The sequence below is a fragment of the Narcine bancroftii genome, chromosome 1 (assembly GCF_036971445.1).
Source record: "Narcine bancroftii isolate sNarBan1 chromosome 1, sNarBan1.hap1, whole genome shotgun sequence".
Classification (NCBI taxonomy): Eukaryota; Metazoa; Chordata; class Chondrichthyes; order Torpediniformes; family Narcinidae; genus Narcine; species Narcine bancroftii.
This window is the reverse complement of record NC_091469.1, coordinates 480,915,977-480,933,423: the sequence shown is the minus strand read 5'-3', so window position 1 is coordinate 480,933,423 and position 17,447 is coordinate 480,915,977. Positions and strand designations below refer to the sequence as shown.

Genomic DNA, 17,447 nt, shown 5'->3' with positions numbered 1-17,447 from the left:
GCATGGCCTTGTGCGTGGTAGGTCATGTTTAACAAATTTTAAAGAGTTTTTTTTTAGGTGGTTACCAAGAAAGTAGATGAAGGAAATTTAGTAAGGCCTCTGACAAGGTCCCACATGGAAGGTTAGTTCAGAAGGTCCAGACACTAAGTATCCATGGAGAGGTTGTAAAATGGATTCAAAATTGGTTGAATGGGAGAAGACAGAGAGTGGTAGTGGATGATTGCTTCTCAGACTGGAAGCCTGTGATGAGTGATTTGCCTCATGGATCGGTGCTGGGACCATTGTTGTTTGTTGTCAATATCAATGATCTGGATGATAATTGGATCAGCAAATTTGCAGATGAACTAAGATTGGAGATGTTGTGGACAGTGAAGAAGGTTTTCAAAGCTTGCAGAGGAATCTGGACCAGCTGGCAAAATGGGCTGAAAAATAGCAGATGGAATTTAATGCAGACAAGTGTGAGGCATTGCATTTTGGAAGGACAAACAAAAAAAGGACATACATAGTAAATGTTAGGGCACTGAGGAGTGAGGAGGAACAAAGGGATCTGGGAATACAGATACATAATTCCCTGAAAGTGGTGTCACATGTGGACAGTGTTCTAAATAAAGGTTTTGGTATCCTGGCCTTCATAAATCAAAGTTTTGAGTACAGGAGTTGGGATGTTATGGTGAGGTTGTTTAAGAAATTGGTGATGCCAAATTTGGAGTATTGTGTGCAGTTCTGGTCACCAAACTACTGGAAGGATATCAGCAAGATTAAAAGAGTGTAGAGACTGACTAGGATGTTGCCAGGTCTTCAGGAATTGAGTTATAGGGAAAGATTAAATAGGATGGGACTTTATTCTTAGAGCATAGAAGAATGAGGGGAGATTTGATGGAGGTTTACAAAATTATGAGGGGAATAGACAAAGTACATGCAAGAAGGCTCTTTCCACTAGGATTGGGGGAGATAAATACGAGGGGACATGGCTTTAGGGTGAAAGGGGAAAGGTTCAGGGGAAACATTAGGGAGTGGTGGAAGTTTGGAATGAGCTGCCATTTGATGTGGTAAGTGCAGGATCACTCTTAAGTTTTAAGAATAAATTGGATAGACACATAGATGGGAATGGTCTGGAGGGTTATGAATTGGGTGCAGGTCAGTGGGACTAGTGGAATGATGTTTCAGGACAGATAAGGGCCAAATGTCTTGTTTCCTGTACTGTAGTTTTCTACAGTTTCTAAAAGCAATCATCAAGGACTCACACCACCCAGGACATGCTCTGTTCTTGCTGCTTCCATCAGGAAAGAGGTATAGGTGTCACAAGTCTTGAACAGCTGCTACCCCTCCACCATCATACTCCTACTAAACAACGGACTCAATCTGATACCCCTTTTACACAGAGATTCTACTTAATTGGCATGTGAACAAACCACATTTAAGCCAGGTCAGATCGTTCAGTGAACCAAGAAAATCCAGATTAGGAGCTGGTGAGAAACACATCGGCTCTGATACCACCAACCTTGCCGGGTAATTTCCAGGATGAAAATGAACCCCCACCCCCCACCCCACCTTCATTGTGTTCTTCACACAAATAAGTGAAGTGGTTAAAAGTATAACTCCCGTCTTTCAGCGGCACTGTAAAAGGACTCATTTAAGTTAGACTTTTATTTTGCCCATTATTTATGACTGAATATTTTAATGTATTGCACAGCTTACATTTTTTTGGTTTGTCTACTTTTAATTTAATTTTAATATCATTTTGATTTAGATATACAGCACGGTAACAGGTTCTTCCAGCCCGGGCCACCCAAATACCCCAATTAATCTATTTATTTGGAAAGGTGGAATGCCACCCACACAGCTATGGCAAGAACGTATAAACCCCTTACAGACAGCCAGATCCGAACCCAGGTCATTTTTGCGGTGTGTTAATTGCTTTGCCTCTTTTATATACACCTATCTTTTTTTTCTTGACTAGATTACAGTCATTGTGCAGGAAAAGGAATCTCAGGGTTGTATGTAATGTCATATACTCTTGACAATAAATGTGAACTTGGATTAGCCACCAAGTGTCGGACTCTAGCTTTACCCTCCCCTCAATTTGGTCTATGTGTCGTTTGAGTCCAGCGTGCTCGTTGAATGAAGTGATAGGAGAAGGTATTCGGTTTCACAATCAGTTTATTACATAGCACAAGAATAAAGTTTAACAGAGCTCTGGTTCAGTCGTTAGTTCATAGGTCACCTGCTTGGTGAGCTATTCCCCAAGACTGACTCCAACTGTCCAGTCTCTTCTGTTAATATAGATCAACATTGTTACATTGACCACGAGTTGGCTTTCTTTGATAAACTCCTTGCATAAAATTTATCTCAAGCAATTTCCTGCTCTGCAATGATCTATGCTGTAGACCTCCTATCTTAATCCCCAAGGCCAGAACATTCTGTTCTTTTAATCAACACCTTCCATGCACCCTTATGACTCCTCATTCCTACGCAAGTGGTTTATTTATTTTATTTGTCTCTGACATTCTCAGTCATGGTACTCTTATCACTTATCTTCCTGTCCCTGGCCTGTTTCAGAATAAATCACTGTCCCTATAGTTCCTCCAACCTCATCCTGTCTAACTTCTCCTATCTGCTATCCTGTTACTCCCATGTGTGTTTTACAATTAGCAGTGTAACCTTGGGGATGAAAGTATTCTCTCTCTTTGTATTTGGAGGCAGCAAATTCAACACATACTATAATCAGCCAACTTTTGTACATACTGTGGCTGTTCCTTAATTGCATTAATATTTCCCTGAAACAGTATAATTGGAGTAAACAGTAAATTGTTACATAGTAATGGATTAATGAATAGTTCATAGGGATATTTTCCCTGATTATTTAACCCCTTGGTTCCAACCCCTGAAACAGTATAATGGGAGTAAACAGTAAATTGTTACATAGTAATGGATTAATGAATCTTTCATAGGGATATTTTCCCTGATTATTTAACCCCTTGGTTCCAACCCCTGAAACAGTATAATGGGAGTAAACAGTAAATTGTTACATAGTAATGGATTAATGAATAGTTCATAGGGATATTTTCCCTGATTATTTAACCCCTTGGTTCCAACCCCTGAAACAGTATAATTGGAGTAAACAGTAAATTGTTACATAGTAATGGATTAATGAATAGTTCATAGGGATATTTTCCCTGATTATTTAACCCCTTGGTTCCAACCCCTGAAACAGTATAATGGGAGTAAACAGTAAATTGTTACATAGTAATGGATTAATGAATAGTTCATAGGGATATTTTCCCTGATTATTTAACCCCTTGGTTCCAACCCCTGAAACAGTATAATGGGAGTAAACAGTAAATTGTTACATAGTAATGGATTAATGAATAGTTCATAGGGATATTTTCCCTGATTATTTAACCCCTTGGTTCCAACCCCTGAAACAGTATAATGGGAGTAAACAGTAAATTGTTACATAGTAATGGATTAATGAATAGTTCATAGGGATATTTTCCCTGATTATTTAACCCCTTGGTTCCAACCCCTGAAACAGTATAATGGGAGTAAACAGTAAATTGTTACATAGTAATGGATTAATGAATAGTTCATAGGGATATTTTCCCTGATTATTTAAATCCCTTGGTTCAAACCCATGAAACAGTATAATGGGAGTAAACAGTAAATTGTTACATAGTAATGGATTAATGAATCGTTCATAGGGATATTTTCCCTGATTATTTCACCCCTTGGTTCCAACCCCTGAAACAGTATAATGGGAGTAGACAGTAAATTGTTACATAGTAATGGATTAATGAATCGTTCATAGGGATATTTTCCCTGATTATTTCACCCCTTGGTTCCAACCCCTGAAACAGTATAATGGGAGTAAACAGTAAATTGTTACATAGTAATGGATTAATGAATCGTTCATAGGGATATTTTCCCTGATTATTTCACCCCTTGGTTCCAACCCCTGAAACAGTATAATGGGAGTAAACAGTAAATTGTTACATAGTAATGGATTAATGAATCGTTCATAGGGATATTTTCCCTGATTATTTCACCCCTTGGTTCCAACCCCTGAAACAGTATAATGGGAGTAAACAGTAAATTGTTACATAGTAATGGATTAATGAATCGTTCATAGGGATATTTTCCCTGATTATTTCACCCCTTGGTTCCAACCCCTGAAACAGTATAATGGGAGTAAACAGTAAATTGTTACATAGTAATGGATTAATGAATAGTTCATAGGGATATTTTCCCTGATTATTTAAATCCCTTGGTTCAAAGCCATGAAACAGTATAATGGGAGTAAACAGTAAATTGTTACATAGTAATGGATTAATGAATAGTTCATAGGGATATTTTCCCTGATTATTTCACCCCTTGGTTCCAACCCCTGAAACAGTATAATGGGAGTAAACAGTAAATTGTTACATAGTAATGGATTAATGAATCGTTCATAGGGATATTTTCCCTGATTATTTCACCCCTTGGTTCCAACCCCTGAAACAGTATAATGGGAGTAAACAGTAAATTGTTACATAGTAATGGATTAATGAATAGTTCATAGGGATATTTTCCCTGATTATTTAAATCCCTTGGTTCAAACCCATGAAACAGTATAATGGGAGTAAACAGTAAATTGTTACATAGTAATGGATTAATGAATCGTTCATAGGGATATTTTCCCTGATTATTTCACCCCTTGGTTCCAACCCCTGAAACAGTATAATGGGAGTAAACAGTAAATTGTTACATAGTAATGGATTAATGAATCGTTCATAGGGATATTTTCCCTGATTATTTCACCCCTTGGTTCCAACCCCTGAAACAGTATAATGGGAGTAAACAGTAAATTGTTACATAGTAATGGATTAATGAATAGTTCATAGGGATATTTTCCCTGATCACTTAACCCCTTGGTTCCAACACAAGGCAGCATTGCTGACCGATGGACCAAGGGCTGAGTTTGGATGGCGAGCACCAACCTAGTGGGCTGAAGGGCCCCACGTGTGTTTGACACAAAGGAAACCCCGCCCTCCGTGGATGGGCCAGGACGAGCCCCCCCACCCCACCCCACCCCACCCCACCCCTCCCCCGGCCCCGCCTCCTCACACCAATTCACCCCACAATGACAATGCTCGGTTTTTAAATTAAACTCGCACCGCAGCCGCCCTTACCTCGCCGCCTCAGGGAACCTGCGATGTGGCGCGCAAACGTGGGCGGGGCGGCGGCGCCTTCCCCGGCGCGCGCCTCCACCGCGGCGCGGGCGGCCGTGACGTCACCGCGGCAGGGCGCGGGCGGCCGTGACGTCACCGCGGCAGGGCGCGGGCGGCCGTGACAGGGCGCGTCACTTCCGTTCCCGGGCAGGCCCGCGTCTCGCTCAGCGGGGAGGTGCACCAAGCTGAGCCGCAGTGAGTGAGATCTCCCTCGAGGGGAAAAGCTGCGCAGCCAGAGCAGGTACGTATTTCCCCGTCCCAACCAGATGCACGGGACGGTGTATGTTTGCCTTCCTGAACACCTTTATGGCTGCTTATCGTGAAAATCACCTGAAAGGTTTTCCTGTGGGTTTTTTTTGGCATAGACCCCAGGTTTATTGTCAGACCCCAGATTTAGGAATGACCACTACTTCAGAACCCAAGACAGACTCAACGTGCACAAATAAAGAAATGGTAACAAACTGTGCAATACAGAGAGCATCACAGAAAATTAATAAAGTGCAAAAGTAATTATCATATTGTGAGAAACAAGGACCTTTAAAGAATTTGCTCGAGGCAAAAATTGAGAACAAAGAACATTTATTATACAACAATGCAAAGTTGGGTGCTTCCCCTTACCCTGGGAATACACACACACACTGGGGCTCACCCAACTTTTATACAGTTGATTTCAGTATAGAAGTACAATCCTGTCTGCCTACATGCTATTTCTGTGAACTTGGAGGACCAGGGGGTATCCTGTCTTGTGTCCCATCATGTCATTTGTCCTTATTGTCCTGATTCACACCTTCCCAACCCTCAGGGCTTACCTTATATGCAGAACTTGCTAATTCTGTCTAAGGCTAGAAGACCCTTATCTTATTCAGACTAACTTTACTTCCTACTACATTCTTCTGCCTCCTGGATAAGTTTGGCATTAGGCAATCCTGTCTGCCTACCTGCTGTTTCTGTGAACTTGGAGGGCCAGGGGGTATCCTGGTCGGTGTCCCATTGTCCTTATTCACACCTTCCCAACCCTCAGGGCTTCTTAACTCTTGTATGCAGAACTTGCTAATTCTGACTTCTTTCTTTCCTTTGGCTTGGCTTTGCGGACGAAGATTTCTGGAGGGGTGAATGTCCACGTCAGCTGCAGGCTCGTTTGTGGCTGACAAGTCCGAGGCGGGACAGGCAGACGCGGTTGCAGGGGAAAATTGGGGGGTTGGGTGTTGGGTTTTTCCTCCTTTGCCTTTTGTCAGTGAGGTGGGCTCTGCGGCCTTCTTCAAAGGAGGTTGCTGCCCGCCGAACTGTGAGGCGCCAAGATGCACGGTTTGAGGCGATATCAGCCCACTGGCGGTGGTCAATGTGACAGGCACAAAGAGATTTGCTAATTACATATGCGGAACTTCCTGACTCTGTCTAAGGCTAGAAGACCCTTATCTTATTCAGACTAACTTTACTTCCTACATTCTATTATCTCCCCTTATCCTATTCATACTGGCTTTATTCATTACACATATATCCATACTAGCTTTCTTCATCTCTCATATTTTTATATTAGTTTTACTCATCTCTCACAATATGATTTATTGTATGTACTGGCCAGTACAGGCTTGGGCTGGCCCACCCTCCTGATGACATCCTCTTCTGGATTCCTCCCCGTGACCCAGGCCAGAAAGGTCGAGTCACCTCTTCCTTCCTCGCACTTCCCCACCTTGGACCCGGGCCGGCAAGTCTTGTGGTGGAATAAAGCCCGTCGTTCCCCTCAGCCTTTGTCTCTGTGATTATTGGGGCAACTGGTAGCGCCCATCAATTTATTACGTACAATTCTCCAGGAATGGAGATCGGCTCGAGGTAGATCCTCAAGTCCCGGGTGCATCGGAACGTCTCCGGTAATGGAGAAGTTGCTGCGTCCCGATCGGCTTGAGGTAGATCCCCAAGTCCCGGATGCCTCGGAACGTCTCCGGTAATGGAGAAGTTGCTGCGCCCCGATCGGCTCGAGGTAGATCCCCAAGTCCCGGGTGCATCGGAACTCTTCGAACAGTGGGTGAACTGCTTTAATAACTTCCTCAAGGCCGCTGCTGGAGTGGTCGATTCGGACGAGAAGAGGCTGAAGGTCCGACAGGCAAGAGTCAGCCAGAGGGCTTTCCGGGCCATCAGAAGCAGCATGACCTACACCAAGGTGATGGCTGAACTGTGGGCACTATACAAGCCCAAGATTAACAACGTCTACTCCCATTACCTGCTAGTGTCCGGAAAACAGCAGCTTGGTGTTGAAGAGTTTGTTCGATCCCTGGTCACACTGGGAAAAGACTGTTTGGGGAACCCCACAGCCCGATATCGGGGGCCCAATGCGTGGAAGACCTGGTCCAGGAAGCTTGTGTGTCAGGCTTGAGGTCGAATTAAATCTGACAACGTCTCCTCGAGGAGGATCAACTCCCACTAAAAAGGGCGATCCAACTGGCCAGAACCTTAGATTCGAACCAGTGCCACATGGAGTCAATTGCAAGCAGAAGTGGGCCTGCCACGTACACACCGCCGCAAGTGCTGCTGTCTTGGGAATCAGCATCAGGGATGACCGAAGCAACCATGGCTGTGGTGAGGCCGGCATTGTCGAGATGCAACTTCTGCGGGCAGGCTGGACACTTGCGACGCCTCTGCCCCGCGAAAGAAGCTACCTGCTCGGGCTGTGGGAAGAAGGGCCACTACCAGAAAGTTTGTAGGTCCAGAACCCTGTCCAGGAGCAGCGTGGCATGTACGACCGAAGAAATTCTGGTACCGACCGCGTGCGCGGTAAGGGGGGCACCATCTTTCTCGCTACCGCCCCCATCCTCTACGCCACAGGCTACCTCATTGTTGATGTAATTTCCGCCTTCTTCCTTGACGATGGCAGCGTGGTCAACATGGAGACCGCCATCTTGGGCATCAGGCTTCCCCACCGACGAGGAGGAAGAGGTACCTGTCCTGGCATCAGTCACCCTGAATCAAGCCAGCCCTCACCCGATTACAGACTCCATGATACAGATCGAGGTGAATGGGCGCAAGATGAACTGCCTCTTTGACAGCGGCAGCACTGAAAGTTTTATCCACTCCGACTCCACAGACTCTCCCTTCCAGTCTGGCCGATGACCGGATCGGTATTGATGGCGGCGAAGGACCAACAGACTTGTGTCTGGGGGTACTGTGTAGCGTCTCTGACGGTGGGGGGGGGGGGGGATGATACAATGATTTCGTATCGTTGATCATGCCCCAGCTCTGTGCGCCAATCCTCCTGGGCCTCAATTTCCAGAGTCAGTTCAGAAGTGTGACGATGGTGTTCAGGGGCGCCCAACCACCGCTCACCGTTCACAACCCCGATCTTACGGATCCCACTCCCTAACCAAGCATCCAGTCTCCGGCACCGTCCTGCAGCCTCACCACCCTGCGGGTGGCCCCTCCGTCACTATTTGCAAACCTCAGCCCGGACTGTAAACTAATCGCCACGAAGAGTAGGTGCTAGAGCACTGAACATATAGAGTTCATCCGGGCCGAGGTTCAGCGACTCTTGGCGGAGGGTATCATAGCCCCTAGCTCCAGCCCCTGGAGGGCGCAGATCCTCGTGGTCAGAGGGGCAGGCAAGCCCTGGACGGTGACTGACTATAGTCAAACCATCAACTGCTTCACCCAGTTGGCCGCGTACCCGCTACCCCGGATAGCCGACTTGGTCAACAAGGTCACGCAATATAGAGTCTTTTTGACCATTGACCTCAAGTCGGCTTACCATCAACTCCCTTTCACCCAAGTGAATGAATCTACACGGGATTTGAGGCCGACGGCAAGCTGTTTCACTTCCTGCAGGTGCCTTTCAGAGTTACTTTTCAGAGGTTTATGGATCAGATGGTGGAGGAGCACAAGCTGACGGCGACGTTCCCATATCTTGACAATGTCACCATCTGCGGCCATGACAGGCAGGACCACAATGCTAACTTTGCAAAGTTCCTACGTATGGCCAAGTCCCTCAACTTAACGAACAATAAGAACAAGTGCGTGTTCAATACAGATCACCTGGCCCTTCTCGGATGCGTCGTGGCAAATAGTGTCATTGCCCAAGACCCTGACCGCATGCGACCACTAATAGAGTTCCCAGTGCAAACACCCTAAAGGCACTGAAGAGGTGTCTGGGGCTATTATCCTATTATGCACAATGGGTGCTCAATTACACCGATAAAGTCCACTCCCTGATTAAGTCCACAACATTCCCATTATCGGCAGAAGCCCAGGCTGCATTTCACCATATAACCATAAAACAATTACAGCACGGAAGCAGACCAATTTGGCCCTTCTAGTTCGCACTGATCCAAGTACCCTCCTCTAATCCCACTTACCAGCACTCTGCCCATATCCCTCCATTCCCCTCCCATCCATATACTTATCCAACTCTTTCTTGAATGACAAAATTGACCCTGCCTCCACAACCTTTCCTGAAAGCCCATTCCACACAGTAACCACTCTCTTGAGTAAAGAAGTCCCCCCTCATGTTACTTCTAAACCTTTGCCTGTCAACTTTCAACCCATGACCTCTTGTATCCATCTCTCCTACTCTCAATGGGAAAAGCCTTTCCACATCAACTCTATCTATCCCTCTCATTATCTGAAACACCTCTATCAAATCCCCTCTCAGCCTTCTACGTTCCAAGGAATAAAGACCTAATTTGCTCAATCTTTCCTTGTATTCCAGATGCTGAAACCCAGGCAACATTTTTGTAAATCTTCTCTGCACTTTCCCTATCTAGTTAATATCCTTCCTATAAATTGGTGACCAGAACTGCACATAGTACTCTAAATTTAGCCACACCAATGCCTTGTACAGTTTCATCATTACTTCCCAACCCCTATATTCTATACACTGATTTATATAGACAAGCATACTAAAGACCTTCTTCATTACCCTGTCCACATGCGCTCCTTCCTTCATGGAACAATGCACCATTATTCCTAGATCTTTCTGCTCCACTGTATTCTTCAACGCCCTCTCATTTACCACATATGTCTTGCTTTGATTATTCTTTCCAAAATAAAGCACCTCACACTTATCAGCATTAAACTCCATCTGCCATCTTTCTGTCCACCCCTCTAAGCAGTTTAAATCCCTCTGCAATTCTTGAAACCCCTCTTCATTATCCACAATTCCCCCTATTTTAGTATCATCTGCATATTTACTAATCCGATTTACTGCCCCATCCTCCAGATCATTAATATATATGACAATGAGCAACGGTCCCAATACTGAACCCTGAGGTACACCGCTTATCACCGGCCTCCATCCTGACAAACAATTATCTACTACTACTCTCTGGCACCTTCCTTCCAGCCACTGTTGAATCCATTTGACTATCTCCAAATTAATACCAAGGACTTAGCCTTCCTAACTAACCTCCCATGCGGAAGCTTATCGAAGGCCTTGCTGAAGTCCATATAGACAACATCCACTGGTCTACCCTCATCAACATTCCTAGTCACCTCTTCAAAAAATTCAACAAGATTGGTCAAACACGAACTTCCACACACAACACACCGTGTTGAATGTCCCTGATCAGACCCTGTCCCTCCATATACTTGTATATACTATCTCTAAGAACGCTTTCCATCAATTTACCTACCACAGACGTCAAACTTACAGGCCAATAATTGCTAGGCTTGCTCCTCGAACCCTTTTTAAACAAAGGAACCACATGCGCAACACGCCAATCCTCCGGCACTATACCCGTCACTAATGACATTTGAAAAATCACTGTCTGTAAGCTGCTATTCCCTCACTAACTTCTCTTAAGGTCCTGGGGAAAATCCTGTCAGGACCTGGAGACTTATCCACCTTTATATGTTTGAAAAGCTCCAGTACTACCTCTTTCTTAATCATTATCATCTCGATATATACCCCCTTTGCTTCCTTTACCCTGCACAGTTCAATACCCTTCTCCTCAGTAAATACTGAGGAAAATAAATTGTTCAAGGCCTCCCCCATCTCTTTTGGCTCCACACACATTTGTCCTTTCTGATTCTCTTTTGGAACAATTTTGTCTCTCACTTTCCTTTTGCTATTTACATATTTGTAAATTTGGATTAATTTTCACCCTGCTTGCTATAGCCACCTCTTTTAGCATTTCTAAATTAAGATTCTTTTTACATTCAATATAGTACCCAAACATCTCCTTTTTTCCCCTGTTTCTTATATTTATTGTAGTACTCCCTCTTTCTTCGAACCAAGTTTCTAATATTCCTTGAGAACCATGGCTCTCTCAAACTTTTGACCTTACCTTTCAACCTAACAGGTATATAAAGATTTTATACTCTTAAAACCTCTCCTTTAAAAGATCTCCATTTCTCTAATACATCCTTCCCAGAAAACAAATTGTCCCAATCCACCCCTTGTAATCCTTTCACATCTCCTCAAACCTAGCTTTTCCCCACTCAAAAACCTTCACTCTGGGCCCAGACCTATCCTTTTCCATAATTACCTTGAACCTAATGGCACGATGATCACTGGACCCGAAGTGCTCCCCCACACATATCTGTCACCTGACCCATCTCATTCCCCAACAGTAAATCCAACACACCTCCCTCTCTAGTTGGTACCTCCAAGTATTGATGTAAAAAACTATCCTGCACACATTTTACAAACTCCATCCCATCCAGCCCTTTCACGGAATGGATTTCCCAATCAATATTCGGAAAATTAAAATCTCCCACAATCACTACCCTGTGCTTATTACAAATATCTGCTATCTCCCTACTAATTTGTTCCTCTAATTCGCATTCCCCATTTGGTGGTCTATAATACCCCCCTATAATTGTAACTTCCCCTTTCCCATTCCTCAATTCCACCCAAATAGCCTGCCTGGACGAGCCTTCTATTCTATCGCACCTAAGCACCACTGTAATATTTTCTCTAACAAGTAGTGCAACCCCTTCCCTTCTTGCCCCCCACCACCCCCTGGTTCTATCACACTTAAAGCAACTAAATCCAGGAATATTTAGCTGCCAGTCACATCTCTCCCGTAACCACATTTCACTAATCGCTACCACGTCATACTTCCAAGTGTCAATCCATACCTTCAGCTCATCCACCTTCCTTACAATGCTCCTAGCATTAAAATATATGCATTTTAGAGATTTCCCACTTTTTACTTCCTGTATACCCTTACCTTTACCAACACCTCTCTTATGATCTTTTGCAATCGACCTCTGTCCATCTTCGTATAGAGCATCCCCCTTTTCTATCACCTGCCTTTCCCCCCCTCAAACTCTGTCTACAAGCTTTCTCTGATTGCACTCTAACCTTCTCCTTGCTGTTCTCCTTCATTTGGTTCCCTCCCCCCAGCCATTCTAGTTTAAAGTCTCCTGAGTAACTCTAGCAAACGTCCCCGCCAGAATCCTGGTCTCCCTGGGGTTCAAGTGCAACACGTTCTTTTTGTATAGGTCACACCGACCCGAAAAATGGTCCCAGTGATCCACAAACTTGAATCCCTGCCTTTGCTCCACGCCTTGATCCTCATTCTATTCCTGCTTTCACTGTCGCGTGGCACAGGCAATAATCCCGAGATTACTCCCTTTCCGGTCCTTTTTAACTTTCTACCTAACTCCCTGTACTCACTTTTCAGGATCTCTTCTCTATTTTCTATTCCTCCCTATGTCATGGGTACCTACATGTACATGTATCTCTCTCCCCCTTTAGGATATCCTGGACTCAAGCAGCAACATCCCGGACCCTGGCACCAGGGAGGCAAACCACCATACTGTTCACCTTGCTCTGTCCACAGAATCCCCTGTTTGTACTCCTGACTATAGAGTCCCCTATGACTATTGCCCTCCTCTTCCTTTCCCGACCCTTCTGAGACTTAGAGGCCGACCTAGTGCCAGAGGCACAGCCTTTCCCCAGCTGGGCTGTTTCCCCCAAAAGTACCCAAAGAGGAGTACCTGTTGTTGTGGGCCACAGCCATAGGGGTCCTCTCTACCACCTTACTCTTTCTCTTCCCTCTCCTAACCCTGACCCACCTGTCCTCCTCCCGTGGCCCTGGCATGACCACCTGGCTGTAACTCATATCTATGATGACCTCACTCTCCCTGACCAGAGTGAGTACACGGTTCCTGAGGAGCTGCAGCTCAGTACACCTGGTGTAGATATGGACGTCAGGGAGGCTAGAAGACACCATGACTTCCCACATCTGACACAGAGAACAGCAAACTGCTCTCACACTCATCCCTTCTCTCTCTTCCTTCCTCAAATAAGTAGAAATTACTAAAGAATATGAAAGCAATTAAACAGTCTACCTTAACTTGACAAGCTCGACCTCAGCCTCTGCTTGCCGAAGGCTCTTGAGGCAAAACCTGAATTCCCCACTCCTTCTCTGTCTAGTCCCTCCTTGGCCACTCCTCGCTGGCTGCTCTTTTACCTTACCCTCTTTTTATTTGGCCCCTACCAGTTAACCATCAGTCACTCCTCGCCCCGCCTCCCCTGGACGCCTCTGAGCCCGACTCCAATGGCTCCCTGCCCGACACACTAGGCCCGAGCCCTGGTAAGTACTTTAATTACAGTACTTGCCGCTCCTCTTGCTGACCTCCTGCTCCAACGACTCCTCGACACACAAGGCCCGACCACCAGATCCGAGGAGACTTTGCAAAGGCCACAATGAATGCTGTGGATGAATCCATCCCGTTCCAGGTGGAAAGCGATGCCTCCGACTTCACACTGGCCGCCACATTTAACCAGGCAGGCAGGCCAGTAGCATTTTTTTTCCTGCACCCTACACAGTCCCGAAGTACGGCACTCCTCCGTCAAGAAGGAAGCACAAGCAATTGGTCTATATGAAGCTACATGTTAGTTAAAAGTAAGCTACTTTTGTTTTAAGAAAAGGAGATGTAATGATAATGATCATGGTTGCATGGCCGCTAGCAAGGCCTTGATTATAGTTCCTGTTTGATTAGACATGGCTGCCAGCAGGGGGCTGTCACAGAGCAGGAGACTTCAGTATGCAGGATCTGTAATGGAGGCTTGCAGCCTCATGGCATGCCTCATAGGCTGTTTACATCAACTTTAAAGTAAAGATCCTTTTCCTTCATTCATGTGTTGTCTAAGAATTCATACAAATACAAGATGAAACAAGTAAGAAACCTTCAACAAGTCCCTGATTGAGTTTGTTGTTCAGGAGTCTGAGGGCAGAGGGGTAGCAGGTGTTTCTGAATCTGGTGGTGTGAGTCTTGTGCATTTCCAGGCCCCTCGATAATGTTTGGGACAAAGACATTTTTTTCTTTTATTTTCCCCTGTGCTCCACAGTTTTAAATTTGTAATCAAACAATTCACATGTTTTTTTTTAAGACTTTATTTAAAATTTTATAACATGAATACAATAGAGAATTACATTTAAAAAATGGTATGATTACAATGTTACATCAGAAAACTACACAAAATAACCCCCCCCCCCGTTAATTGTAACACAATATAAGTAATCTAACTTAAAATTAGTCCAACCCTCCCCCCCCCCAAAATAAAGAGTGAAGAGTTAATAAAATTAACAATATTATATATGGAAAAAAAATAGCCACTTACAAAAAATTAGATAAAACTTAACCTAAAAAAAATTCTAATAACAAAAAAATTTTATCAATACTAAAATATCACGCTTAAACATATATTTAAATCAAACTTAAATGCATATAATTAGCAAATGGAGTCCACTTTAACTTATAAAAAGACATCTTATCCTGAATTGAAAAAGATATCCTTTCCATAGTCAAACAAAATTTCATCTCCAAATACCACTTATCTAAAGTTAGTATATTTTTATCTTTCCAAGTAAGTGCTATACATTTCTTAGCCACGACTAAAGCTAAATAGATAAAGGAAATCTGATAATCCTCTAAACCTAAATCAATTAATGATTGCATGTTCCCTAATAAAAATATATCGGGATCTAATACAAGATGGATATTATATAAATTGTTAAAAATAGATTGAATACCTTTCCAAAACTGTTGCAATCGATCACAAAGCCAAACAGTATGCAAAAAAGTATTGGCCGTCTGATCACATCGAAAACAAGAATCCAACTTACTAAAACCAAATTTTTTTAATTTCTCCGGCATTAAATATAGCTGATAAATAAAATTATAATTAATCATCGCTAGTCTAGCGTTAATTAATTTCCGAATACTATTCTGACAAATTTAAACAATTCACATGTTATTAAAGTACTTTAATATATATGCATGCTTGTTTGAACACCATCTTAGAATGTAGTAAACTATCAATGAATCAACAGCCTGCCATGTCTTTTCCTATTACCAAGCATGCTAAATATAACAGATTGGCAACGACGATGGGATATTAGCGAAAATTCAATACACTGATTGAGCTACCCCAATCGTGCCAGTACATAAAGCAAATGGAGAAACACGCATCTGCGGCGATTACAAGCATTACAAATTCCAGAACACCTAACTCTGAGAGCCGAAGTGTTATTTCAAACGCTAAGTGGACGACAAAAGTTCACAAAATTAGACCTGTCACAAGCCTACCAACAGGCTGAACTGGACAATGACTCATGGAAATATGTGACTATTAATACGCATTTAAGATTATTCATATATACCCACATGTCATACGGGATATCAGCGGCACCAGCCATATTCCAAGCAATCATGGTCAAGCTAAATACAGGCGGCTACCTGGATGGTATCATCATCACCGGTAAGGACGACACAGAACACCTGGCCAACCTGGAAATCATTCTGGACCGACTACAGCAAGCAAACGTCCATCTATAGCAAGACAAGTGTGTATTCATGGCACCCTCGATGACCCTATTTGGGCTTCACCATCAACAAGGAAGGAGTACAAATGGACAAGAAAGGTACGGAAACAGTGCAGAGAGCTCCTTACCCCACCAACTGAACAGATTGGCAGGAGATAGGAATAATAAGATCTGACATTTGATATGACTGTAGACATCGCTTCAGCTGTTGAATCAGCTGTTAACAATACTGATGTCTGCCAGAGACTCAGTGGCTATCAATAAATTTTCCTGCCAAGAATTCTCCCGCCGTAAATCTTCCCACCCAGAATGTTTTCACTGCGGGAAGACAAATTAATTATTCAAGGTTAATTGTTTACATTTTGGTTTGACCATGTAGAAAATACAGTACTTTTTTTTTACATAACTCTCCCATTTCATGGCACCATAATATTTGGAACATTTGGCTTCTCGAATATGTTTAACTGCTTCATTGGAGCAAGTATAAGAGAGCTAGGCTTGTCTCTAAGCTTGTGATCACAGTTAGAGTCTGTAGTGCTAAGCCCATTGCTCTACTCATAAGGCACCCATGACTCTGTGGCCAGGCTCAATTCCAATACTATCTACAAATTTGCTGATGACACCACAGTTTGTCGGCAGAATCACAGACAGCAATGAGAAGGCTTACAGGACAGAGATGGATCAGCTCATTGAATGGTGCAATGATAACAACCTTGCACTTAATGTCAGCAAAACCAAGGAGATGATTGTGGACTTCAGGAGGAGGTCAGGGGGACAAGACCCAGTCTTCATCGAGGGCTCAGTAGTTGAGAGGATCAAGAGTGTCAAATTTCTGGGGTCAACATCTCCTGTTATGGTATTATGATGTCCAAAAATGAATCAGGCAACTTACGGTGAAAGTTTAAAGCCTTAATTTGCAAACAAAAGCTGAGGCTATTTAAAAAAGTTACTTGACTGCCCACTGATCACAGCATGCATCCTCTTTTTATGTTAAATTCTTAACCTTGCTTGTTCAATCAATCATGCCCCCTATCTTAGCAGCATACCAATCCTTGGTTTGCCACCATTATTTCTCATTCCTTTAACTAATCATGCTTCAGACCACATCCTCCATGGTATTCTGCCACTATTAACTTTTACCCATCCTCCCTATCCTGTATTCTTACCACATGATTCATCATCTCTCGCCACATGATTCATCATCTCTCGCCACCTGCTCCCTTCTATTCATTACTGTGAGCTTGTGTAGTAAATACATAATGGAATATTACTTTTGTAACATAGTAATAGATTAACAAACGGATAATAGCTAGCCAATAGCTCATGTGGTTTATTTTCCATACTCCGAGGAACCGTCCTGGAGCCATCATGTTGATGCAATCACAAAGAAGACTTGCCAGCGGCTATACTTTGTTAGGCATCTGAGGAGATTCAGCATGTCACTGGAGACTCTTGTAAACTTCTACAGGTATTCCGT

At 43.7% G+C, this 17,447-nt stretch overlaps 1 protein-coding gene across 7 annotated transcripts in view; it reads right to left on the bottom strand.

The window, feature by feature from the left end:
* guk1a (guanylate kinase 1a) overlaps positions 1 to 5,268 on the bottom strand; it is a 97,177-nt gene extending 91,909 nt beyond the window's left edge. For all 7 annotated transcript variants that reach the window (XM_069914893.1, XM_069914897.1, XM_069914895.1 and 4 more), the window contains exon 1: positions 5,169 to 5,268. The gene's annotated coding sequence lies outside the window, so the exon portion shown is untranslated. The remainder of the gene's footprint in view (positions 1 to 5,168) is intronic.
* Between the last annotated feature and the right edge of the window lie 12,179 nt (positions 5,269 to 17,447).